Here is a 26,671-nt window from a genome sequence, read left to right on the forward strand (position 1 = left end):
ACAGAATAACAGTTATTTTAGGGAACAAGGGAAGGCAACCATAAGGTCTGACTGCCTGTGGAGTCCGGCAAAAAGAGCCATATTTTTCTTCTTGCAGAGAGCCTATAAATGGACATGCATGTGGGAGAGATATCGCTAAATTGTTTTCCTAGCAAGGAATATAATACTAACACCCTAGGAAAAGAATTGCATTCCTGGGAGGTGGTCTATAAACAGCTGCTCTGGGAGTGTCTGTCTTATGCGGTTGAGATAAGGACTGAAATATGCCCTGGTCTCCTGAAGTAACTTCAGGCTTATTAGGGTGGGGAAGAAACCTCACCCTAGTAAATTTGAGGTCAGACCAGTTCTCTGCTCTCGAACCCTGTTTTCTGTTGTTTAAGATGTTTATCAAGACAATACGTGCCCAGCTATACTTAGACCCTCATCAGTAATTCTAATTTTGCCCTTTGCCTTGCGATCTTTGCTTTACCCTTTGCCTTGTGATCTTTACTGCCCTTTAAAGCATGTGATCTTTGTGACCTACTCCCTGTTCATACACCCTCTCCCCTTTTCAAGTCCTTAATAAAAACCTCCTGGTTTTGTGGCTCAGGTGGACATCACAGACCTACCAATATGTGATGTCACCCCTGGAGGCCTAGCTGTAAAATTCCTCTCTTTGTACTCTTTGTCTTTATTTCTCAGACTGGCCTACACTTAGGGAAAATAGAAAGAACCTAGGTTGAAATACTGAGGCAGGTTCCCCTGATACAGCACTCATTTAAGTTTAAAAATATCAGCATACTAGGCTTAGAGAAAAAATTTCTCAACCTAATGAAAGGTATGTATGTAAAACTTACAGTGACCGTTAAACTTAATAGTGGAATTCTGAATGCTTCCTTCTATGATAGAGAACAAAGCAAGATAGCTGTTTTCTCTACTTCTATTCAGTGTTATAGTGGAGGGTCTAGCCTGTGCAAGAAGAAAAATGAAATAAAAGATATGTATATTAGAAGGCATTAATAAAACCATCCTTGTGAAGAAATGACATGATTGTGTATATAGGACATTATAAAGAATCATCATCCACAATAACAAAAATGTTTAAAATAAAGGAGTTTAACAAGATCTTAGGATAAAAGAACAATATATAAAAAGCAAGTGTATTTCTAAACTAGCAAGACATAATTAGAAAATACAATTTTAAGTAAAATGTACCATTTATAATGGCATACAAAAACATGGAATATTTAGGAATACATTTAACAGTATATATTCAAGATGTACATAGTGAATAACTGAAAACACTGTTGCAACAATTAAAAGATACTTTAAATATAAGTGAAATGTAAATTAGTATATAGATGCTATACAATCCCAGTAAAAATTCAGTCATGCTTTTTAAAACAATTGACAAGCTGTTGAGTGCAGTGGTTCATGCCTGCAATCCCAACATTTTGGGAAGCAGAGGCAGGTAACTTGCTTGACCTCAGGAATTTGACCAGCCTGGGGCAACATAGGGAGACCACTTCTCTATGAAAAAAAAAAAATTAGTTGGGAATGGTGTCATGGGCCTGTGATCCCAGCTGCTCAGGAGGCTGGGGTCAAAGGATTGCTTGAGCCTGGGAGGTTAAGGCTGAAGTGAGCTGCTATTGCATCACAGCACTCCAGCCTGGGTGACAGAGCAAGAGCCTGTCTCAAAAAAAAAAAAGAAGGAAAGAAAAGAAAAGCAGTGACAAACTGTTTCTAAAATTTTTATGAAAATGCAAACACCTAAAATAGCTGAAGCCGTTTTCAGAAAGAAGTTGTATTGCCTTATTTTAATACTTATTTAAAAAGCTACAGTAATCAAAACAGTGTAACATTGTTGTAAGGATTCAGGTAGATCAATGGAACAGAATTAAGAGTTTAGAAACAGACAAACACTTTCATAGTAAATAGATTTTTTAAAAAAGATATTGCATTTATTCAATGGGGAAAAATAATCTTTTTAACAAATTCCTATCCCTGTGGAAAAAATGAACCATAACCCATACCTCATGCCATACACAGAAATAAACTCAAAAACTTTAGAAAGCTTAAAATTTCCAGAAGAAAACATAGGACAAAATTATTGTAATCTTATATTAGGTAAATGTTACTTAGATAAGATGCAAAAAACTATAAATAAAAAGAACTGATAAGCCTGATTTCATCAAAATTAATACAGCACTTCTCTTCTTTGAAGACTGTCATCAAGAAGATAAAAAGGCAACCTAAAGATGAGGTGGACATATTTGCATTGCATATATCTAACAAAGGACTTATATTCAAAATATGAAAATCATTCTTACAATTCAGTAAGAAAACTAGCAACCAGATTTTTTTAAATGGGCAAAATAGTTGACTAAATATTTTACCAAAAAAGATACATGCATGACTAACAAACACAAAAGGAGAGGTTCACTCTTTCTAGGGCTTACAGAAATAAAAGTAAAACCACAGTGAGATATTGCTCTACACCTACTAGAATGGCTAAAATTAAAACTATTGAAAATAGCAAGTGTTTTCAAGGTTGTGGAGCAACTTTAAGTCTCATATGTTGCTGGTAGGAATATAAAATTGAATAACCACTGGGGAGATCAGTTTGTCCATTTTTTGACATACACCCAATCAACTCTACTACTAATTATATACCTAAGAGACATGAAATTCCTTGCACTGAAATGTTTACAGAAGCTTTATTTTCAATAGGCAAAAAAAAAAATCTGTAAACCATACTAATGTCCATCAACAAGCGAGCAAGTGAGTGGAGAAACAAGATGTAGTATATGCGTGTGATGAAATATTACTAATAGTTAAAAAAAAGACCACTAAGGTACTCCAACCACATGAACAAACATAAGAAGCATTATGGCAAGCTAAGGAAGCTGTGCACTACATGATTTTATTTACATGACATTCTAGATCAAGAAAAATTAATCTATAGTGACATAAAGCTTATCGGTGTTGTCTGAAGTAAAAAGTTGGGGAATGACAACAAATAAATACAAGGGAAATTTCTGGGTGATGGAAATGTTCTATGAACTTGATTGTGATGCTGACTATACTAGTGTTGTCAAAGTTCATCTAACTGTTATTCTAAGTACATTTTATAAAAATTATACAAAAAACTTGATTAGAGTATATTATTTAAATTCATGAAAGAGACAAAAAGAACTGTGTGATTTGGTGCTAGTCCCTTTTTCTCTATAGGTCATTTCCTTCTATGTTACAAGAAGAAAAGTTAAACTAGAAAATATTCAACTCATCATATGACATGTTGCTTAAAAAATAATTACATTTTTCCTATTTTTATCTCCAGAGGAGAAAGCTTGATACAGAAAACAGAGATGGTCTTAGATCAGAATAAACATTTGGGTTCTCACACATTTGCCTGGTGAGAGAAAATTTAACCTTTTACGGTTGGAATTTCCTTGTCTACAAAATTAGATATGGATAAACACCTATACTTTATAAATTTGTTGTGAAAAACCAAGTGATCAAAAAAATTAATGTAAGTCCTTGGCCCTCAGAGGCTGCTGAATAGATAAATGTTCCCCTCCCCTTTGACTGGAGAAAATTTCAAGATTCAAAACTAAAAGTAAAGTTAAATAGAATACCAACTATGTACCCTTATCAACTGAATCCTCCAAAGAGGACATTTGAGTTTCTATAAAAGATCTCATCTTCTACTAACTGTCTTTGCAGATGCTCTGAGTGTAGCACCTGTCATACTGCTGAGGGTGAGAAGACAAGCATTATGGAATGGCACAGCAGTGGGAATAAGAGAGGCCATCCTAGGGCAGCCTTCACTTTGCGCTGGTTTCTCATGCTCAGTGCCCTTGGACAGCTGAACCACATGAATCTTTTCTTACTCTCTCACTCAACGGAAGGACTCCCAAATGAGCTATAAAAGTTATTTAGTGCACTTTCTTGGGTATCTCATATGTGTATTTGAATACAGGGCAGTGCAGGAAATTCACATTAAAAACAACCCTACTTTGATTTTGCTTTGGTTACTTTACTTGTAAATTAAAAAATAAAATAAAATCCCTAGCCACTTGTGTCTATTGAAGCCCTGACGCCACAGGTAGAATGATTTAGTATCTTAAGACCCTTGTGGGACACAAAATGTGACATTTTCTTAGACACATAACAATATTTTCTTTACGAGCAAATACTTAAGGCCTTTACCATATCACAAGAGGACAAAAGAATTTAAATGAAAATTCAATGATAAACCAAACCAGGTCAGGAAAAGGTAGATATTTCCAAATTCAACTACCACCTATGGACAGAGAACATTTCACAACCAATGTATCAGCCAACCACTGCCAATGGGGTACTTTAAACAACTCCTCTAGGGCCAATTTAAAAGGGTAAACATGAGAGAAGCTTTTATTAATGTTTCCCTTCATCACAAAAGCAATTTCCCACTGTCATCTGAGCTTTTAACGATGGCCCACTACCAGCACAAGCCATTTTAGTTTACCTCTGACTGTGCACCAGGCAGAAAAGAAAACAAATCAAATAATTAAAATGGTCAAAAATATAGCATTTCAAAATGGCTCAATTCTTTTAAAAAATTTATAAGAGCCTGCTTTTCTGAAGAGGGAAAAATGCAAAGGAGGAACAGAGCAGTGGCTTTCTCTTCTTCTTTAAATGAGCCAAACAACCTAAAATCTTCTCTTCTAGGGATATTTCAAGGTCTTCTGCTGTGACTACTAAACCAGCTGTTCATATCTTCATCTTTCCACCTCAAAGTAATATCCTTAGTGATAATCGTGTGTCCCAGTGCTTTTAGGACTAGAAAGCTTTCTGACTGATTAAAAAATTCATACTGGTTGATCATGGTGAGAAATGAAGATTCTCCTTACTTAGGCATAAGAATAATGAATCAGCCTCTTGTTTCTCTGTTGAGGGCGGCATTGTTAGAAATTTGATTATAAAAGAAACTATGTGTTAACTATTGTAGGGTGGGTTCTGGCAGAAATAGGGTTAATTTTCTTTCCCCTGAGCCAGTAGCTCCCACACCTGTTAACCATCAAGGCTGGGCTTGCCAAGAACCTAGGAGTGAATGGGCATGGGTGCAGCTGTAGCAAATTAGAGTATCCTGAGGAGGTCCAGCATAAAAGATGTGAACTCTTGCATATGTCTCTGTAGGGTTTTGACTGATCAAACAACTATGTTGCTATGGGAATCAAGAGTGGTAGGAGCCTCAGAGGCTTAGTAATATATAATATGTATTCCTGTCCCTTAGCAATATATAATATATATTCCCTTCCCTTAGTAATATATAATATGTAAAATTGGATATGTGCCTATATTTGTGTGTGTATCTATTTTTCATAATGCCCTTTGGGATCATAGCACAGCAGCAATGTTTATAATTTTTTAAATTATAAAAAATAATTTGAAAAGAAATATATGGATGAAAACGATCTTCCAGCTATGTCCATCATCAAGTATGGAAGCCACATAATTATTGATGAAATAAGTCTCATCAATGCCCATTCCCAAGAGGACATAGGTACCATAATACAGCAATCATATGTGTAGATATTTTAAAGAAAATGACTAAAAATAAATAATTTGGAGAAAAGATACTTGGCCCTGTTGTGACAGTAGCTTATATCTGTCAATGCAAATTTCCTTGTTATTTTGAATCCTGAATTCTGATTTGGGTTTGTTTTCTAATTTTAAAAAATATTGAATGTATCTAAAGAGTTATGTCATAATAGGCTGGGCGCGGTGGCTCACACCTGTAATCCCAGCACTTTGGGAGGCCGAGGTGGGTGGATCACGAGGTCAGCAGATTGAGACCATCCTGGCTAACACGGTGAAACCCTGTCTCTACTAAAATATACGAAAACTTAGCCGGGCGTGGTGGCAGGCACCTGTAGTCCCAGCTACTTGGGAGGCTGAGGCAGGAGAATGGCGTGAACCCGGGAGGCAGAGCTTGCAGTGAGCAGAGATCGTGCCACTGCACTCCAGCCTGGGCAACAGAGTGAGACTCCGTCTCAAAAAAAAAAAAAAAAAAAAAAAAGAGTTATGTCACAATAAGTCTCTTATATTCTTGCATGAGTATAAGATGTTCTAGGCTTTTGAAACCTGCCCATTTTCAGCTTTGTGTGTCAGTCAAAAGGAGTGGAATTTCAGGAAGAGGACGGAGTTTATACAGTGAAAGAAACATAAAAGGTGAAGAGAACATAGAAAAAATGCTTAAATGGTAGTTTACATTCCTGTATTCATTAAATTTCTCTAGTGGAATGTGAAGTAGATATTTCAAGCAATAATAGAACAAAATCTTTGCAGAATTCTGTGTGTTCTTTGCACTGAGCAGGAACTAAAAGAAAGTGGGGGCAGAGGGATACATCTTAGTGATTCCACAAAGCCAGCACATATTCTCAGTAGAGGGGTAAAAAAAAGCAAATACGGTATATCTAATTGCTCATAAAATTTAGGTCCATTGACCATCGTTTAATTGCAGTCCACCAAGTCCTACATTAGGATAAAAAAATGTGCAACCTTAAAGAATTAAAATAAAATGACATTCTGGCTGAGGAAAAGTTTCAGAATCTTACAGGGTCATCATTTAATATCTCACACACTGTAGCCATCATTAATAGCCAAGACATAATGAAATCACTTTTGAAAGAGACTGTCTTCCAGGGCTTTCTTTTTAGGTGTGATTTTTTTTGAAGGGGAAGAAGGCAATTTAGGAGATCAACATCAGATTTGGCCCAGCACAGACACTCAAAGCAGATTTTTAAAACAATCTAAATTGCTATTTGAACATTCAGAGATCTTGCACAGATAATTGATTTAGAGACTTCTCAATTTATCAAAATACCCCAAGCATCTTAAGAGTAGGAGTTGCTTTAATTACAGTGGCTATTATTGGACGTTTCACAACCCATTTCTTAAGGACCTGCAGAGTCTGCAAAGTCCTGCTGAGCAGACCTTGCTCTGAGATGTTGATGACTAGCTGGGTTTTAACTGACTCAGCAAGACCTAACTGACCTGCAAGGATAGAAAGTGCAGGTCCTCATTTTCTTCACTTTTCATTGACACTGACCCATGACTGCCCCCCAGCTCTGCACTCATCTTTTCTTGAATGATAGAGGAGTGCTTAAGAATACTGTGTTACCTTGCTTATTCACCAAGACTATCTAACACGTGTCCTAGAACATGCACACTGGAGTATATTGTGATGTGCATGTTTTCAGTCACCTTGAGATTTTCACTAGGCAAGCAACTTATTTCACATGTGCTTATAGGAAGGCCATGAGTTGGAAGGATATTTTTTTCATTACTACCAGTTGAGTTCAATATAAACCTTTGACCTGAATTTACTGAACTTATATTTCTTTCCCTTGAAGACACTCCCCACAACTACACTATAAAATCATAACTGAAGGAAGAAAACAGATGTCCAAATTGGAATTCTGATCTTCATAATGATTTAATTCAACAAATTGCTTAAAAGTAAGAATTATCTACACTAAACTTATTTGATTAAATACTAATGGTCTTTAACCAAGGATAACCAAAGAGTATTTGTGATAATCTCTCATAGAACAAAACAGATGTGTAAAACATAAACAATTTAATTATGTAATAATGATCATGCTGCCACATAACAGAAGTGTAGGGATGGCTGCTGTCTTGATACTAGTTATCATAGCCATGACAATATCCCTTCTGATGTAGGGTTGGGATCAACAGAAACAGCCTCCTCTTTCTCTGCTCAGTGCTGGCACTTCTTAGAACTTTGGCTGTAAGAGAAATCATGTGTTACTACTGTAGGATAAGTGGTTAAATTTCACAGATGGCTGAACTTATACCTGAAAAAAGTCCTATTCTTTTTATCTAATTTTTTTTCTGAAACTTGGATTCTCTTTAATGGTGGTAGGAGGAGCCAGGATAGATGGTATTTTAAAATTGTCATTTAAAGGTAGCACATTTCTTTCATTTTAAAATGGTTTGTTTTTCCCTTTCTCCTAGCCAAGATGGTACCTGGACATAGCATGAGGCATCAGAAAATCTCAAATTTGAGTAGTGGTGTCCTGTAGGATGTCCTTTGTCCCACTTGGTTGTTGCTCATCTACTTCTTACATCTATGACAGATGAAAGTCATGTTTATGTTTTATTTATTTATTTTTTTTCTGCACAGTGAGTGCCTGCAGGTCCTTTTCCTTGTACAAACAGGTTACACTGTTCTGACGTGGCTCCACTTCAGCCTCCCCTGCCACTGCTGTTCTGCTGAAGCTCAGCCATGATATTCATCTGACCCCTTCCTAATTACCCAATGATTTCTCTCTTCCCCACTGTGGGCACACAGTGACTTTTGAGACAGTTCCCTCATCAGGTTTAGAATGTGTGGAATCAAAGGTGAGAGTAGGCTGGAGGACTATCTATGAACATTTAGCCATCATTACTCAGCTGCAGTTGCTTACTATTGTTGTGGAATATTCAGCCAAGTGGCCTCCTCCTTAAGTCCCAATAGGTTGTAGGGCCCCAGCCTCCTTTTGTTTTAGCCACCCCCACCTCCATCCCTCTCTTGGGGCTTTCCATCACTGCTCAATCTTCATCTTGAGGCTTATCCTAAAGTGAACCAGATTGAGATGAAATGGAGAACCAAAGACACTGGTATCTTGCCTCCTACTTTTTTTTGCCCCTGTCTCTCCTACCCTATTCAGTCTACAGACTCACATATGTGTTTTCTCTGGAATAGCCTGTAGTTGCTTTTTTTCCCACCTATAATCTACATAATAAAACATAAAATTCAGATCTCCAAAATGTTTTAACTTGTAAGAAAAATTGGAATTTGTAAATTTTTTTGTCTTTTATTTAAGTCTGGATTTCAAATCTATTGTTTTATTGGGACACCAAACCCTGATTTACCACAAACACTTGGCAACTTTGTTCAGATTATTTCAGAATTTCTCCAGAATCATGGAAACCCTAAGACTGATTGAATGGAAGTCAAACAGATTATAATTTAAAGTGATGATAAAATATATAATTTAACCTTTGAAAAATATTACACCCATTTCTGAGACCACAATGTAATATTAAATATAAGGATTCTGGGATATTTCACAAACCAAGTGAGAAATTGCATTTTAGCTCCCAATTGTCTGGAGCCAGGGCTCAACCTACTGTGGAAAACCTCATTTTCATTTCCTATCTTACTCTCCATGTCATCGTATGGCTGTTTTCTTCTCATCTCTATCAGTGTTTCTCTCCACAGACCAGCTGTCTCTACATCCTAGTGTACAAAATGAAAAATATGAGAGGTGTGTTGAGGCTCTCCAGTTTTTACACTTTCATTTCCTCTTCAGGAATCCAGCTTTAACTGGGACTGGAATACCACTGTACTCTGTCAGTTTACTAAAGAGGAAACATTAATAGTCATAACTTGGATCTTGAGCCCATCTTTCATTTAACCTTTGGCCAAGGGGAAAAATGGGATAGTATAAATATGGAGTCATTCTTCATATGAATCAGGGTTGGAAGGGGAAAAAATGGGATAGTATAAGTATGGAGTCATTCTTTATATGAATCAGGGTTGGAACTGAGATTTTATCTCCTTCCTTTCTCTCTCTGTCTCTCTTTTTAAGAGAAAGAGTGTCAGGTAAAAATATACAAATGTCGTCCGGGCGCAGTGGCACATGCCTGTAATCCTAGCATTTTGGGAGGCTAAGGCTGGTGGATCACGAGGTCAGGAGTTCAAGACCAGCCTGGCCAAGATGGTGAAACCCTGTTTCTACTAAAAATATAAAAATTAGCCAGGCACGGTGCAGGCATCTGTAATCCCAGCTACTTAGGAGGCTGAGGCCAGAGAATCGGTTGAACCCAAGGGGTGGAGGTTGCGGTGAGCAGAGATCGTGCCACTGCAGTCTAGCCTGGGTGACAGAGTGACAGTCTGTCTCAAAAACAAATATATATATATATATATATATACACACACACACACACACACACACACACACTTATACATATATGTGTCAGCTATAATATTCCTTCTAGAATTTATATTGGCTTATTATTTCTATTTACTTATTAAATAAATCTGGTACTCCTTTGTGCAGTTCTCCTAAGACATACATGGAAAATAACCTGTAGAATTTAACTTTTTAAATTTGTAGACTTCAACTCTTTTATGCTAATTCTTCTGTAATTCCTCAAGATAGTGTGTCATAACAAATGGATTTATTTATGGATAAAACAAAACAAAAAAGCCTCTTATGTTTTCAGTCTTTTCTAGACAAAAGGTCATAGTTATTCAAGATGTATTTTTATTTCTGTTCTCTAGTACTTTGAAATTTTTCAAAATCAGTAATGTGGAGTATTTTGTTTTCAGTGCACACTATTTTAACTAATTTGTTCATCTTGCATCCTAGTCTGGTGTTACTTTAAAGTCTTACAGTTTAACTTTTATCTGAACTAATATGATACTATGAAAGATACATATTTTTCACTTTAACTTGTTGACATAATTAATTACATTAAGTTTCTAATATTGAACCATCTTTGCATTTCACTTAAAAACTGTTTATAGGGTATGTCATTTTTAAATATTAGTAGATTATTCTAATAGCTCATTAAAATATAATTTTATTTTGGATTGTGTATTAACATACAAAAATAAGCTTGAAAGATTATTTTGTCAACCTGCCTTTGGCAGGTATTGGTATCAATGTTCTACTGCTTTTATAAAAGATGTTGGCAAGCATTGCGCTTCTTAGTTCTCTTCAATAGTATAAATAGAATTAGCACAACTGGTTGGTTTAAGTTCTGAAAGTTTGAGTGTTTAACTTAAAATCTTCATTACCTACACTATCCGAATGTTACTCTGCCAGATTTATTAATTATATATATATTTTTGTTTAGTTTTCAATGTTTTCTTCATTTTTGGTAATTAATTTACTCTAAAAAATCGCGTATTTTCTTTAGGTTGTCATATTTATTTATACAGAATCAAACAAAGTATTCTCATTTTTAAAATTTTACTTTTTACTTTTAAGTTTGACAAAAATATCGTAATAACTAGAATATTACTTATTGTAAGGGCAAAAATATATAATTTAAAAATTGATTAATGTTTAACTTCAAACAGAATGAACAATTTTGTTCAATGGAGTCATATGAACTTATTGCCAACGTTCAGTTTTTTTGACTTATTAGTTGTCATATCTTTCTAAATTCCACCTTAAAATAATACTGAGGAAAAAAATGCCTGACCTGTAATATTTTTCAGGTATAGTGAAATAATCAACAAAATTGCCGAGGATAGTGCCTAACACAGAGGTAATTCTCAGTTAATTTTATTTCCATTCCAGATAAGTTTTTCCCCCTGGTAAGAGTCTAGGTTAGAATTCAAAGATTATTTTATTTTATTTTATTTTATTAATTTAATTTAATTTTATTTATTTTATTTTATTTTATTTTATTTTATTTTATTTTATTTTATTTTATTTTATTTTATTTTTGACAGAGTCTCACTCTGTCACCCAGGCTGGAGTGCAGTGGCACAGTCTTGGCTCACTGCAATCTCTGCTTCCCAGGCTCAAGTGATCCTCTGACCTCAGCCTCCTGAGTAGCTGGGACCACAGGCATGAGCCAATATGTCTATTATTTGTGTTTTTGTAGAGACAGGGTTTCACCATGTTGCCTAGGCTGGTCTTGAACTCCTGAGCTTAAAGCCATCTGCCCCCTTTGGCATCTCAAAGTGTTGGGATCACAGGTGTGAGCCACTGCATCCAACCAATATTTTTAATTTAAATAAAATTAAATAAGGAAAGTCAAGTGACCACCACAATGGATAATGATGTCAACCCTAGTGCCTTGTCCTGACCCTTCCAAAAACACATAAATAATACGGATAATGATACTGAATTTCTCCTTCAAAGAACTTTTCACATATGTGTAAAATATGGCCTTCCCTAAGAGGCTAGTGACACAGAATTATGTTACATATTTTAAAATAATTACATTTTAATTAAGTAAAAATATTAATTAAATTATATATTAATTGAATATATCAATGAAATGAAATTATATAACTAAATTAAAATTAATTAAAATAAAATTTTATTTGATTAAATACATCATTTTTATTTCAGTTCTCTCACAATAATCAGTGTAATGCAAATGCAATCCAGTGTCACGTGAAGCATCCTTTTCTCTGAGGTTCTATCTGCTATAAATCAGAAACTTGATGTCTTATCTTAATCTAAGAAAACTTTTTATTTAGTTGTATTTCATTAGAGGAAAACCCAAAATCTGGTCAGAACTTAGAGTCTTGTTATTCTTAAAGAATCTGACCGGACTTTTGGTTTTTCCTCTGACCAGACTTTTGCTTCTTTCATGGTTGCATGTTAATGGCTGCAAGAAAACCAGGAAATCTAGATTGCCAAGGCAAACTCCAGTTTAAGAAAAAGGCCCAAGTTAACTAACCATGGTATGACAAAAATTACCCAGTTCAAGCCGTGGAATTCCCTGATGCAAGATCCAGGCTGCAGTGGGACATGTGGTTATATCCAAGGACCAACATCATTGCTTATAAAACAGTATTTCATGAGATTTCAAGTTAAGGGGGTTTAGCATTACACCAACTGCAAAGCTCAACATCAAAGACAATTGAATGAAATGTCTTTCAGTTTTGCCATTACTTGCCTCTTAAAATTTTTACAAACATACATGTGCACATATGCTTACACATTTGTATACATTTTACCAAATGCACACTCATATTATTAGAATTAGAGGTTTTAAGATGGTGACCAGATTAATTTATTCATTTGAAATATATCAGCTGAGTACATATTGCTACCATACATTGTTCTTGGTGCTACAGATTAAAAAAAAAAAAAAAAAAAGCTTATAAAAGAGATCCCAAATTGTCTTTTTAACTTCTTGTGATCATTGTCTGTAACCTAGACTACTGCAGCAACTTCTACACTGCCTCTGATATTTGTCCTTTTCCAGAGTACAAAGTTTATCACTGTCAGGTCATTTTCCTGCCTCTTGGTGGTTACCTATTGTCTTTGTCCATTTGTGTTGCTATAAAGGAAGACCTGAGGCTGTGTAATACATAAAGAAAGGAGATTTATTTGGCTCATTGTTTTGCAGACTGAACAAGAAGCATGGCACCAGCATTTGCTTCTAGTGAAGGCTTCAGGCTGCTTCCACTGATTGTGGAAGGCAAAGGGAAGCAGACCTGTACAGAAATCATATGGTAAGAGAGGAAGCAAGAGAGAGACAGTGGGGATGTGCCAGGCTCTTTTTCATAATCAGCTCTTGTCAGAACGAAGAGAGCAAGAACTCACCAAGCCATTCATGAGGGATCCACCCCCATGATCCAAACACTCCCCTTTACGTCTCTACCTCTAACACTGGGGATCGAATTGCAACATGAGATTTGGAGGGGCAAACATCCAAATTATAGCACACATTTTCCTAGCATGAAGTCTATCGTCCTAAGTGTGCTTTACAAGACTTTTATGATATGGCCTCGATTCAAGACCATCTTGAGATATAAAGTCTAAGGTCAAGAGCCAGGGGCTCTAGAGTCATGCATCTTGAGTTTGAATTCTGATTCTACTTGTAACTAAGTATGTGACTGTGGACAAGTAACTTATCTTTTCTTTGCCTTTGTTTCTTCAGGTATAAAATGAGAATCACAAATATACCTATGCGACAGTTTGTAGAAAATTAAGTTAATTAATGTAAAATATGAATAGTGCCTAGAACATAGTGAGCACTCAACAAATTAGGCTAGGATTACCTGTTAAATTTTGGTCTTTCCAGTTCATCTCCTCAACTCCAGGTCCATTTCTGTGATGCTGAACAAACCAGGCCAATAAATGTGATGGCCTTTTTTTTTACAATGCTGTTTATGAAGTCCTTACCCCTGGCCTGCTTTGGCCTGGCTGTGTCCTACTTTGACTTTAGATCCATGTCAAGAACTTTAAAAAGTTTGATAGTTTACTCTACTTGCAAGCTAACAATTTAGGCTTCAATAGTTTTATAGATGCTGGCAGAAGATGGGACATTCCTGGGTCAGGGAAAAAAAATGTATTAATCATGGCAATAGCAGTAGCAGAGTTTTAGTATTTTCTCTGACTCTCTGACCCTCTGTTCCCATAGGGTGATGCCAAGAGGGTTAAAGTGACACCTGCATACCTGTTGCATTTCAGGAGAGAAACCTTGAGCTTAGGGAGCCCAACTTTTATAATGAATAATAAGCGTGCCTACCTTTTGCTGCCAAGAGAGAGGTTATACTTCTAAGACTATAAGCAAGCCTGCCCTTCGCTCTGGACAGAGATACTATATCTTCCAAGTCTAGTCACTGTACAAATATCATTGAAAAGATAGTTGGGACAAAGGCAGTCAGTACCTCTGCTATTGCTATCAAGATGTAGAGAAGTGCAAGAATGCCACGGGAGAATTGTCTCTCAACAGTCTCAACTACAATTCTTCCATTCTGCCCTCACTCCAGACAGGGTTATTGGCCCATGTAGGCCATAAGCTCCTTGAAGACAGATTCTCTGTATTTTTTCCGCTTATCCCAATTTCTAGCATAGTTTCTTGCACATAGTAGGTACTCAAAAACACTTTAGAATAAATAAGAGAATTTAATATAAATGATATTATTTTCACTCCTACCATAACCAGTTGGAGAATAAAATTGAAAAATAAGTCTCATTCATATCAGCAACAACTTTATAAATACTTTAGTAATGTGCATACTTTATGAAAAGTGCACAAACTTTATATAGAAATCTACAAAATGATATTAGTAACATAAAAAAAGATTTAGATATATAAAGCTACATGCATAAAAATGGGAGCAGCACAGGTCTTGAATTGCAATGAGAAACAGCTTTTATTTGCAACTTTGCAACTTAACAAGCTACATGCTCTTAGAAAAAAGTGGAAGCTTTCATAACTTTTTATACGTTTATTCAACAACTATTTACTGATCTCTCAGTAGAGGCCATGCCCTTTTCCAATTGTAATTGCCTTCATTATTCAACCCTAATTATTAAGAGTGATTTCTTAGAGCTAGCTTGTAATTTGATATAATAAAAGCAATTGTTATTTCTAAGCTTATGGACCATATAGGAAAAATATTTGGGTCTTTATAAACATGTATTATTATGTATAATATTATACATTAATACTGTATGACAGAAAACTTGTATGAATAGTATGTCATTTATATAATTAAATATCATGTTACTCTTGTAAAGGTTATTAACTCTATTTTTCTTTGGTTTTATTTTTTATTTTTTCCTAGAAAACCTACTTTCAAATAATCTCATATATATATATGCATATATATATATGAGTAGTTATATATATGTATATATATATATGATTCCTAACTAGTATTTATATATATGTACATATGTACATATATAACTACTAGTTAGGAATCACCAGTTATGCCAACAACTTGATAAGAAGATTTTTTTAATAAAAGGAGTAATTCACAATATAAATTCTGTATTTGTTCTGAAAGCTAACCAAGGCAGATAATTATAAAACTCAGTAATGGTGTAAATTTGAATTATATCAATAAAGCTCATAGCTGTATATACCATTTTTTTCTGTTGTGAAAAAAATGTAGATATAGCCTCATAAAATATATGGGACTAATTCATTATTTTACACCAGACAACTAAATGGTAATGTTTAGTATTGGTGTAATAACCAGACCTCTGGACAAGACAGTCTCATTATCACTCCCAGTAAAATAGCACTTCAGTATTCTGCAAGACTGCCATCACTGTCAAGCATCCTTGGGTGGTGTTTACAAATAGTTAACCAGCCTTCCTCACAGCTGTTCAAAATTGAGGGCTCATGAACACTTATGCAAGCAGGGTAAAATCTTATAAGCACAGATGAGCAGGAAGGGTGGTGGTACGCCAAATGCATAACGAATAAGAATTTTAATTCATCTCATCATGAAAACAATAAGAGATGAAGAAAGAGAGGACAGAGGCCTTGGATGCCCAGAATTAGAGACTTAACTCAGATCAACAGTGCCTGTCAGACTTAATGAAGACTGTTTATAAACACAAATTTGGCATATTTCAGAGCTGAATGTAGGAAACAACTACTCGAGTGCTCTTTTGGTTGTGTGGCTAATGTTTGAGGATATTTGAAATTTAATCATTAAGTTTAATCAATTAATAGAGACTATACCATCAGGTATTTAGATAATCATATAAATAAAGTTTCTCTGGGATATTTCACAGTGTCGTGTTTTAGAAGATGTTTAATACTCTTTTAAGATTTTGGTACTCAATATATATTTCTGTGTGAAATATAAGACCCCAAATCTTTAGATAATAGTTTATTTAATGCAATGTAAAAAGAAGAAAGTGGTGAAATCTCCATCATTGTTTTGTGATTTTTGAACTAAGTCCAACCCCCTCATGCCAGAGAAAACTGAGACAGAGGTAAATTGAAAGTCTTACCAGAAGACCCAGACATGGTAAGTGGCAGAGTAGGAACTACAGCTCAGGTCTCCTGCACCTTAATCTGAAGTTATTTCCCCTCACCTTTCTTTCAGGGCAAGGTCCTTCTATAAGTGAGACTCCAAAATGTAAGATGCTAGTTACTTGAGTATCTTGATGGACATAGCACAAGTAAACCCAGTCTGTACATGCTGTTTCTGAAAAGCAATGGACATTAATATTTGAAAACTCCTAGTTCCTTTTCCTGCTCTCATTTAACAACAGTGGCACATTCATGTTAAGAAATCTTCAGCTAATGTGACAGAACCCTAAAATTTCATGCCTCTCTTTGTTTTCACACATGCAATTTAGAATTGGGTTTCGTTCTCTTACTGACAAGTCGATTTAGATTTTTTTCAATGCATAAAATTAATTTTTAATTTATTTTCTTGGTTAAGTGTGCATTGATTAATGACTCACGATGAGGTGGCACAAAGTCATAATTTGAGGAGGTTTCAAGGAATCAAAATTTTTTTAAATATTAGCTTTGTTTTGCAAGATTTTTGTCAGTCACTGTACTTTGTTTTTCCAATTCCATTGATGCTAAAATGACAAGTGTAAGTAGAATACTTTTATAATTGATTTAATTTAAATTTTTTAGCCAGAAAAATTCAATGAACCTTTCTAATCTCAGGTAGGACTTAAGACACGTGTCAACTATATAATAATCTTCTAGTTGTCTTCTTTCTTTCTTTTTTTTTTTTACAGTATATAGCAATTGCAAGTTAACATTTACTTCCTCAGTACAGTGAAGTGGCATAGTACCACTCAATTGTGTCAGTTTTTAATACTCAACACATTGATACTATTTCAGTATCTTAAGGGCCTGGTATCGTGAAGACACTACTTGCCTCCATGTATTCTGCAGAAAAAAAGTCTAAATTTATAAGAAATCTTTAAATAATTTGTATTATTTACCTTCACATATAATAGCTTTTGTTATTCTCTAACATAAAATTTCTCCATACATGTAAATTGCTTTACTAACACCTAATGATTGTTTTTTGTGAAAAGACAAACAAAATGAACGAATCTCTAGCTAGACTAAGAAAAGTGAAAAGACCGAATGAAATCAGAAATGAAAAAGGAGACATAACAGCTGAAAGCACAAACAATCACTAGAGACTATTATCAGCAACTATAAGCCAACAAATTGGAAAGCCTAGAAGAAATGGTTAATTTCCTGGATGCATGCAACTATCAAGATTGAACCATGAAGAACTAGAAAACCTAAATAAACCAATAGCAAGTAAAGGATTGGAGCCATACAACAAGTCTCCCACTGAAGAAAAGCTCAAGACCCGATGGTTTCATGGCTGAATTCTACCAAGCGTTTAAAGAAAAGCTAATAATAATTTATTCGAATTCTTCAAAATCGAACAGCAGGAAATACTTTCAAACTCATTATATGAAGCCAACATTACTCAGTTATCAAAACTAGACAAGGACACAACAACAAGGACAAAAACTATAGGCCAACATCACTGAAAAATATAAATGCAAAAATCTTCCACAAAATACTAGCAAACTGAATGCAGCAACACATTTTCACCATGATCGAATGGGATTTATCACAGGGGTGCAATGAGTTCAACATACACAAATCAATGAAGATGATACATCATGTTAACAGAACCAAGAACAAAATCCATATGATCATTTCAATACATGCTGAAAAAGCATTCAAGAAAATTAAACCTCCCTTTGTATTAAAACCCTTCAACAAACTGGGTATAGAAGGAGCATACCTTAAAATAACAAAGGCCATAGATGACAAACCCACAGTTAGCATCATACTGAACAAGGAAAAATTGAAAGCCTTTCTGCTGAGATCTGGAGTAAGACAACCCTTAGTTGTAGTAAACCACTAAGATTTTGTCAGAGTACAGTGTAACCTAGCAAAATTAACTAATTAATAAAATGGAGCATGTAAGCTGTGTTCTGCTGAAACAGAACACCAATATATGTGCCATTGGCTTTTGAAAGGGGTAGTTGTCTAAGAGGGTATTTATTGTTGATGGGATGCAAGACAACTCATTATGCATGTGTGTAAGTGGAACATTTAATATAATTGTTGCTTGTAATTACTTAGAAGACAGGCAATGTATTGTATGAGCTTGAGCTGTACGTGGAGAAGTTGGAAAACAGAAAGCTACTCATGTAATGTTGGCAGCATTTGATAAGGTACTTGAAGAACAAGATGAGAAAAGAAAGAATTGGCCAGTTTACTAACAGAGACAAGAGGTGTAATTCCTTTACACTTCTGTCAGTAAAAGGTAACATTGTGAAATTTTAGTGACAAAGGCTGGTTAACACTCAGCCTCATGACAAAGACCAAATTGGGGGTTAAGGGAGCTAAAGCCTATTATTAAAACTCAGAAATAACTAATGTGGCACCCATTCAATCTTTCCAATTGGTCAAAATTTCTCATGGAAAGGAGACTCAGAGTAAGACCTTCCCATAGAATCTTGCTAAGTTTAAATGACTGGCAGCTAAAACTAGAGAGAAAGGCCTATTTCAGGGGGAAAAAGTGTGTACATTCACACTGGAAACTGGTATCAAATAAATAAAAATTTTACTATGCTTTTGAGAGAGTTGTGTCAGCACTCTAAATTAAATAGACTATGATTATTTGAGACTTGAAATTCCCTTTGACTACTAAGGTGTCCAGAGTAGTAAATAAAAATACAGAATGCCTAGTTAACTTTGAATTTCAAATAAATAACAATATTTTTAATATAATTATATATCATGCAATATTTGGGACATACTTACACTAAAATATTATTTGTAGTTTATCAAAATTCAAATTTAACAGTGAGCACTATATTTTATCTTGTAACCTCATATGGAGATCCAAACTTTTACAGGCAGAAAATAGGCTGCAAAGCCATCTGAGCCACCAAGAAGGGCATATCCTTTAATAACCTCTTCAGATATGGCCAAGGAAGAGAATGGAAAAAGGAGGTCTTTGTAGATGTCAGATCCAAGATCCATGACAAATAACGAACTGAAGATGTTTTGCTTTCAGGGAACAATACCTAATCCAGAAATGTCTTATGTCTTTCCATACCCTACTTCTCATTGCCATGTTATTTGCAGTATTAGTTTCTGTGAGTGGTTTATAAGTTCATCCCATTGAGTCAGGTGACTGACTTTGGTCAATGTACGTGTTAGTAGAAATAACTTATGACATTGCTGAGCAGCAACTTAAAGCATAATCACATCGTTATTCAATTGCTCCTTTCCCTCTGCCACTAGATCAGCAACGTGGGAGACAGGAGCTTCACCTTCAGCCTGGATTCCATGATGGAGAAAACATATGGAGCAGACCAGCAGTTATTTGCAGCTACCATGTGAGGTGAATAAGAATTCCATCTTTTTGTGGGGATAGGGGAGTGAGAAAGCCCTAGATTTTGAGGGCTTAGGATTGTTTGCTAACCTTGCTAATATGCTGGTACTAACATGTTCTGAAAAAACATTCATTCGTTCGCTTATTCCAATCACAACACAGCTGTAGTTTATTATAGCTATAAAAATATTTGTGTCGTAATCAAGATTAAACGGTTTGCCCAAGGTCATTGAGGAAGGCAAAATTCAGATTCACTTGTTTATTTGGCTCCTTCTATGGCCTTATTGCTATTCAAGACATTGAGAAGTACAAGAGAATAAAACAGTCCCTGACTTCAGAAAATGAGTCACTTTGTTAGAAACATAAGTCCTATCCATGTTTACACACATGTGTACACACTCCATGTGGTTTGAGTCACCTCCCTTACAATATTTTACATTGTTTCTTACCCTCACCTCTGCCTCGTCCGGCAGCTGTAGGACACATTGGCATGCCTTGGATGCTTCTCTATCCACATTTAAAGACCATCATTGTATTGGCTTTCTTTTCCAAGATAAATTCTGCTATCTGCTTTATAGTAACGTATTTTTTTCGTGCAAATAATGAAATATAATTTTATAAATGTAACTTCGTCCTGATATGCTAATTTTTTTCCAAGATGTATACATTTATCTAATGAAAGAAAAGCCAGACAAGAAAATAATTTTGGTTGTAAAGAATAAATGCCCATTCAAAATATTCCAAGAAAAACAGGCTGGGTGAAATTTTTAAAAGATTTGAAAAGGAAATGTGGACTCATGGGATCCAAGACATCTTAAAACAAATACTTTAGCTTCACATCTTTCTGATCCTGCAGGTTTCTTGCTTCTTAGAGTCTGTTCCACTCCTTTAGTCTACAACTGAATTTTCCCTGCCTACCCTTTCTGTTGATTCATCATTTAGGAGGTTGTAATAATTCGCTATGTTGTCAGCTCAGGCCAAAAGCTTTACATAACTTGTCCAACCCAGAACCTGTTGCCTTTGGAATACAGTTTCTCTGCCTCTTATTTCTGATAATTAAAGAAAAAACTGACTGACTATTGATTAGATCTCCTAGAATCAAATATACACTCCAGTCTAATGATAGGCATTCATCTGAAATACTGCAGGCTTAGTTCCAGACCCCCAAATAATGCAAATATTGCAGAAAGATAAGTCAGACAATTTTTTTGCTTTCCCAGTCCATAAAAAATTTATGTTTACACTTACTGCAATCCATTAAGTGTGCATTAGCATTATGTCTAAAAGATAATGTACAAACCTTAATTAAAAATGATTGTTAAAAAGTGCTAACAATCATTTAAGCCTTCAGTTAGTTGTAATTTTTTTGCTTGTGGAGGAGGGTCTTGCCTCCATATTGATGGCTGTTGACTAATGAGAATGGTGGTTGCTGAAGATTGGGATGGCTATGCCAAGTTCTTGAAATAAGACAACAAATGAAGTTTGTCACATCTGTTGACTCTTTCTTTCATGAAAGATTTCTCTGTAGCATGCTATTTCCTTTTATAGCATCGTACCCATGGTAGATCTTCTTTCAAAACTGGAGTCAATCCTCTCAAACTCTGCCACTGCTTTATCTACTAAGTTTTTGAAATATTTTAAATAATTTGTTTTTATTTCAAAACATGTTCACAGCATCTTCACTAGGAGTAGATTCCATCTCAAGAAATCAATCACTTTCTTTGTTCAGCCATAAGAAGGAATTCCTCGTGTTCGTTTTATCGGAAGACTGCAGTGATTCAGTCACATCTTCAGGCCTTATATCTAATTCTAATTTTAATTCTAATTCTTTACATCTAATTCTAATTCATCTTGCTATTTCCACCACATCTTCAGGAACTTCCACCGAAGTCTTGAATCCCTCAAAATTATCCATAAGGGCTGGAATCGACTTCTTCCAAACTTCTACAAATGTTGATATTTTGACTTCTTCCCAGAAATCACTAATGGCATCTAGAATGGTGAATTATTTCCAGAAGATTTTCAATTTGCTTTGCCCAGATCCATCAAAGTAATCACTATCTATAGCAGCTATAGCCCTATAGCCTTAAAATATTTCTTAAATAATAAGACTACAAAGCAAACATTACTCCTTGATCTATGTGCTGTAGAATGGATGTTTTGTTAGCAGGCATGAACACAACATTAATTTCCTTGTACATGTCCATCAGAGCTCTTGGGTGATTAGGTTCATTTTTAAAGAGCAGTAGTATTTTTTAAAAGAATATTTTTGTCTGAAGAGTAGGTCTCAATATAGGGCATAAAATATTCAGCATACCATGCTGTAAATAGAAGTGTTGCCATCCAGGGTTTGTTATTCCATTTTATACACCACAAGCAGAGTAGATTTAGCATAACTCTTAAGGGTCCTAGAAGTTTTGGAATGATAAATGACCATTGGCTTCAACATCGAGTTGCCAGCTGCATTAGCCCCGAGCAAGAGACTCAGATTGTCCTTTGAGGCTTTAAAAGCCAGACATTGACTTCTGCTTTCTAGCTATGAAAGTGTTAGATGCTATCTTCTTCCAACAGAAGGCTGTTTGTCTGCATTGAAAATCTGTTCTTCACTGTAGGCACTTTCTTTGATGATCTTAGCTAGATCTTCTGGATCATTTGCTGCAGCTTTTGCATCAGCACTTGCTGCTTCATCTTAGACTTTTATGTTATAGAGATAGCTTCTTAAACCTCATAAGCCAACCTCCTCTAGCTTCCAACTTTTCTTCAGCAGCTTCCTCACCTCCGTCAGCCTTCATAGAATTGAAGACAGTTAGGGTCTTGCTCTGGATTTGAGTCTGGCTTAAGAGACTATTGTGGCTGTTTTGATCTTTTATCCAGACCACTAAAATGTTTTCTATATCAGTAATACAGTTGTTTCATTTTATTATCATTGGTGTGTTCACTGGAGTAGCACTTTTAATTTCCTTCAAGAACTCTTCCTTTGCATTCACAACTTGGTTAACTGCTTGATGCAAAAGGACTAGCATTCTGCCTTTCTCAGCTTTCAATATCCCTTCCTCACTAAACTTAATCATTTCGAGATTTCAATTTAAAGTGAGAGAGAGATATACAACTCTTCCTTTCGCTTGGACACTTGCAGCAATCTTGTTCAATGCTCAGCCTGCAGCCCAGGATATGCGTTGACCAGCACAAATTTCGCAAACTTTCTTAAAACATTATGAGTTTTTCTCTGATTTTGTTTTTTAGCTTATCAGCTCTCATTAGTGATAGTATATTTTATGTGTGGCCCAAGACAATTCTTCTTCCAATGTGGCCTAAGGAAGCCAAAAGATTGAACACCCATGACTTAGAGGCTATTATAACATTATTAATTGGCCTAATTTCAATTTTTTCTCAGGAAATAGAGAAGCCCAAGGACAGTGAGAGAGATGAGAGAGCAGTTGGCAGAGCAGTTGGAATGCACACAACATTTATTAAATCCACATGGGTGTGGCTCATGGCAGGCACTCCAAAACAATTACAATAGTAATATCAAAGATCAGTGATCACAGACCACCATCAAAGACCACCATAACGTAATAATTTAAAAATTTGAAATATTGTGATAATTACCAAAATGAGACACAAGCACAAGAAATGAGCACATCCTGTTGGAAAACAATGCCAATAACTTGCTGGATGCAGGATTGCCACAAACCTTCAATTTGTTAAAAAAAAAAAAAAAAGTGATATCTGCAAAGTGCAATAAATAAAATAATAACAAAATGAGGCATGCCTGTATCTATAACCATTCACGTGAGGTCAGCTGGTATGTCGCATGTCGCATATCTCTTTTAAGAGTTCGAAGAAGACAAATTATATTAAATGGAATTGGGATATGGCAGGCATATTAAACTGACATGTCCAACACAAAGACATGATCTGTAAAAGCAATACACACATATACAGGCACACATGTCAGGAAACTAAATATATATGTGTGTGTGTATTGGTGTGTATAGTTTCTTTATTATTATTATTATTATACTTTAGGTTTTAGGGTACATGTGCACAATGTGCAGGTTTGTTACATATGTATCCATGTGCCATGTTGTTTTGCTGCACCCATTAACTCGTCATTTAGCATTAGGTATATCTCCTAATGCTGTCCATCCCCCCTCCCCCCAACCCACAACAGTCCCTGGAGTGTGATGTTCCCCTTCCTGTGTCCATGAGTTCTCATTCTTCAATTCCCACCTATGAGTGAGAACATGCAGTGTTTGGTTTTTTGTCCTTGTGATAGTTTACTGAGAATGATGGTGTCCAGTTTCATCCATGTCCCTACAAAGGACATGAACTCATCATTTTTTATGGCTGCATAGTATTCCATGGTGTATATGTGCCACATTTTCTTAATCCAGTCTATCGTTGTTGGACATTTGGGTTGGTTCCAACTCTTTGCTATTGTGAATAGTGCCGCAATAAACATACATGTGCATGTGTCCTTATAGCAGCATGATTTATAGTCCTTTGGGTATATACCCAGTAATGGGATGGCTGGGTCAAATGGTATTTCTAGTTCGAGATCCCTGAGGAATCGCCACACTGACTTCCACAATGGTTGAACTAGTTTACAGTCCCACCAACAGTGTAACAGTGTTCCTATTTCTCCACATCCTCTCCAGCCCCTGTTGTTTCCTGACTTTTTAATGATGGCCATTCTAACTGGTGTGAGATGGTATCTCATTGTGGTTTTGATTTGCATGTCTCTGATGGCCAGTGATGATGAGCATTTTTTCATGTGTTTTTTGGCTGCATAAATGTCTTCTTTTGAGAAGTGTCTGTTCATGTCCTTTGCCCACTTTTTGATGGGGTTGTTTGTTTTTTTCTTGTAAATTTGTTTGAGTTCATTGTAGATTCTGGATATTAGCCCTTTGTCAGATGAGTAGGTTGCAAAAATGTTCTCCCATTCTGTAGGTTGTCTGTTCACTCTGATGGTAGTTTCTTTTGCTGTGCAGAAGCTCTTTAGTTTAATTAGATCCCATTTGTCAATTCTGGCTTTTGTTGCCATTGCTTTTGGTGTTTTAGACATGAAGTCCTTGCCCACGCCTATGTCCTGAATGGTATTGCCTAGGCTTTCTTCTAGGGTTTTTATGGTTTTAGGTCTAACATGTAAGTCTTTAATCCATCTTGAATTAATTTTTGTATAAGGTGTAAGGAAGGGATCCAGTTTCAGCTTTCTACATATGGCTAGCCAGTTTTCCCAGCACCATTTATTAAACAGGGAATCCTTTTCCCATTGCTTGTTTTTGTCTGGTTTGTCAAAGATCAGATAGTTGTAGATATGTGGCATTATATTGGATTTCAGATTTTTGGATTAGGAATGCCCCCCAATCCAGAATACTCTAAAATCTAAAATTGAGCACCTACATGCCATCAGAAAATTTCATACCTGATCTTAGGTGACAGGTCATAATAAAATGCCATCAAAACTTTGTTTCATGAACAAATTTATTTAAAATATTGTATAAAATTACCTTCAGGTTATGTACATAAGGCATACATGAAACATAAATAAATTTTATGTTTGGACTTAGGTCTCATCGCCGAGATAGCTCATTAGATATTTGTAAGTATACCATAATATAAAAACAATTTATATATTATGACTTCATAAAGTTTAAAACTTTGTCCAAAACCAGATTGGCACAAATATATTTCAGCATTATTCTGCTTCATGTATATTCAGTAATGCTGTATTAATTTAAATTTCATAAAATATTCTGTTATTGAAATTTAGGAGGTAGTTGATACAGTTAGAGGCCTTTTATTTATACCTTTGGTTTTGATCTAAACTGTTGGTGATTTGAAAATCTTAATTTCTGAGTGAATTATACAGATAGTCATATTGCTTAAGTTTATCGTCTTTTTTGTATAATTAGGATGAATAATTTAGTTTATATCTTTTGTATTTAATGCAATTAAAAATATCCGCTGAAAATACAATTCTATTAGCTGATTTGAGAGAATGTCTGTGGTTAACTCGCTTAATAGCATTGACTGGACAAAAGTGACTTTTCTCTCATCTTCTCAATTTCAATATGAAATATTACCAGTGAATAAACAAATGAATTGGGAAAAGTTCACGTTCTTTGCTGAAACCCTAAGGGTCTAGTGAATACATTTACATTAATGGTGGATTTAAAAAGATAAAATGTAAATCCATAACATTTTAAGAAATATTGTGTGGGCCGGGCACGGCGGCTCACGCCTGTAATCCCAGCACTTTGGGAGGCCAAGGCGGGCAGATCACAAGGTCAGGAGTTCGAGACCAGCCTGGTCAATATGGTGAAACCCCGTCTCTACTAAAAATACAAAAATTAGCCGGGCATGGTGGCGGACACCTGTATTCCCAGGTACTCGGGAGGCTGAGGCAGGAGAATTGCTTGAACCCGGGAGGGGAAGGTTGTCGTGAGCTGAGATCAGGCCACTGCACTCCAGCCTGGGAGACAGAGTGAGACTCTGTCTCAAAAAAAAAAAAAAAAAAAAAAAAAAAAAAAATATTGTATGTGTGAATAATGTGCATTCAAGAACAGAATTTTATAATTTAGTCATCATATTTAATTTTAACAGTAAGAAATTGTATGAGATATGTGATGTTATGTTTTCTTGTCTAGTAAAATCATTGAACATCCCATCTCCACAAAACTCAGTGAGAAATGGTAGGTAATATGTTAAAGAGTAAGAACCCAACAAATGTCATTTTCTGTTAGCATGATTGTGATCATTATTATCATTTTCATCATTAGT

The sequence above is a fragment of the Hylobates moloch genome, unplaced genomic scaffold, assembly GCF_009828535.3.
Source record: "Hylobates moloch isolate HMO894 unplaced genomic scaffold, HMol_V3 SCAFFOLD_5, whole genome shotgun sequence".
NCBI classification, from domain to species: domain Eukaryota; kingdom Metazoa; phylum Chordata; class Mammalia; order Primates; family Hylobatidae; genus Hylobates; species Hylobates moloch.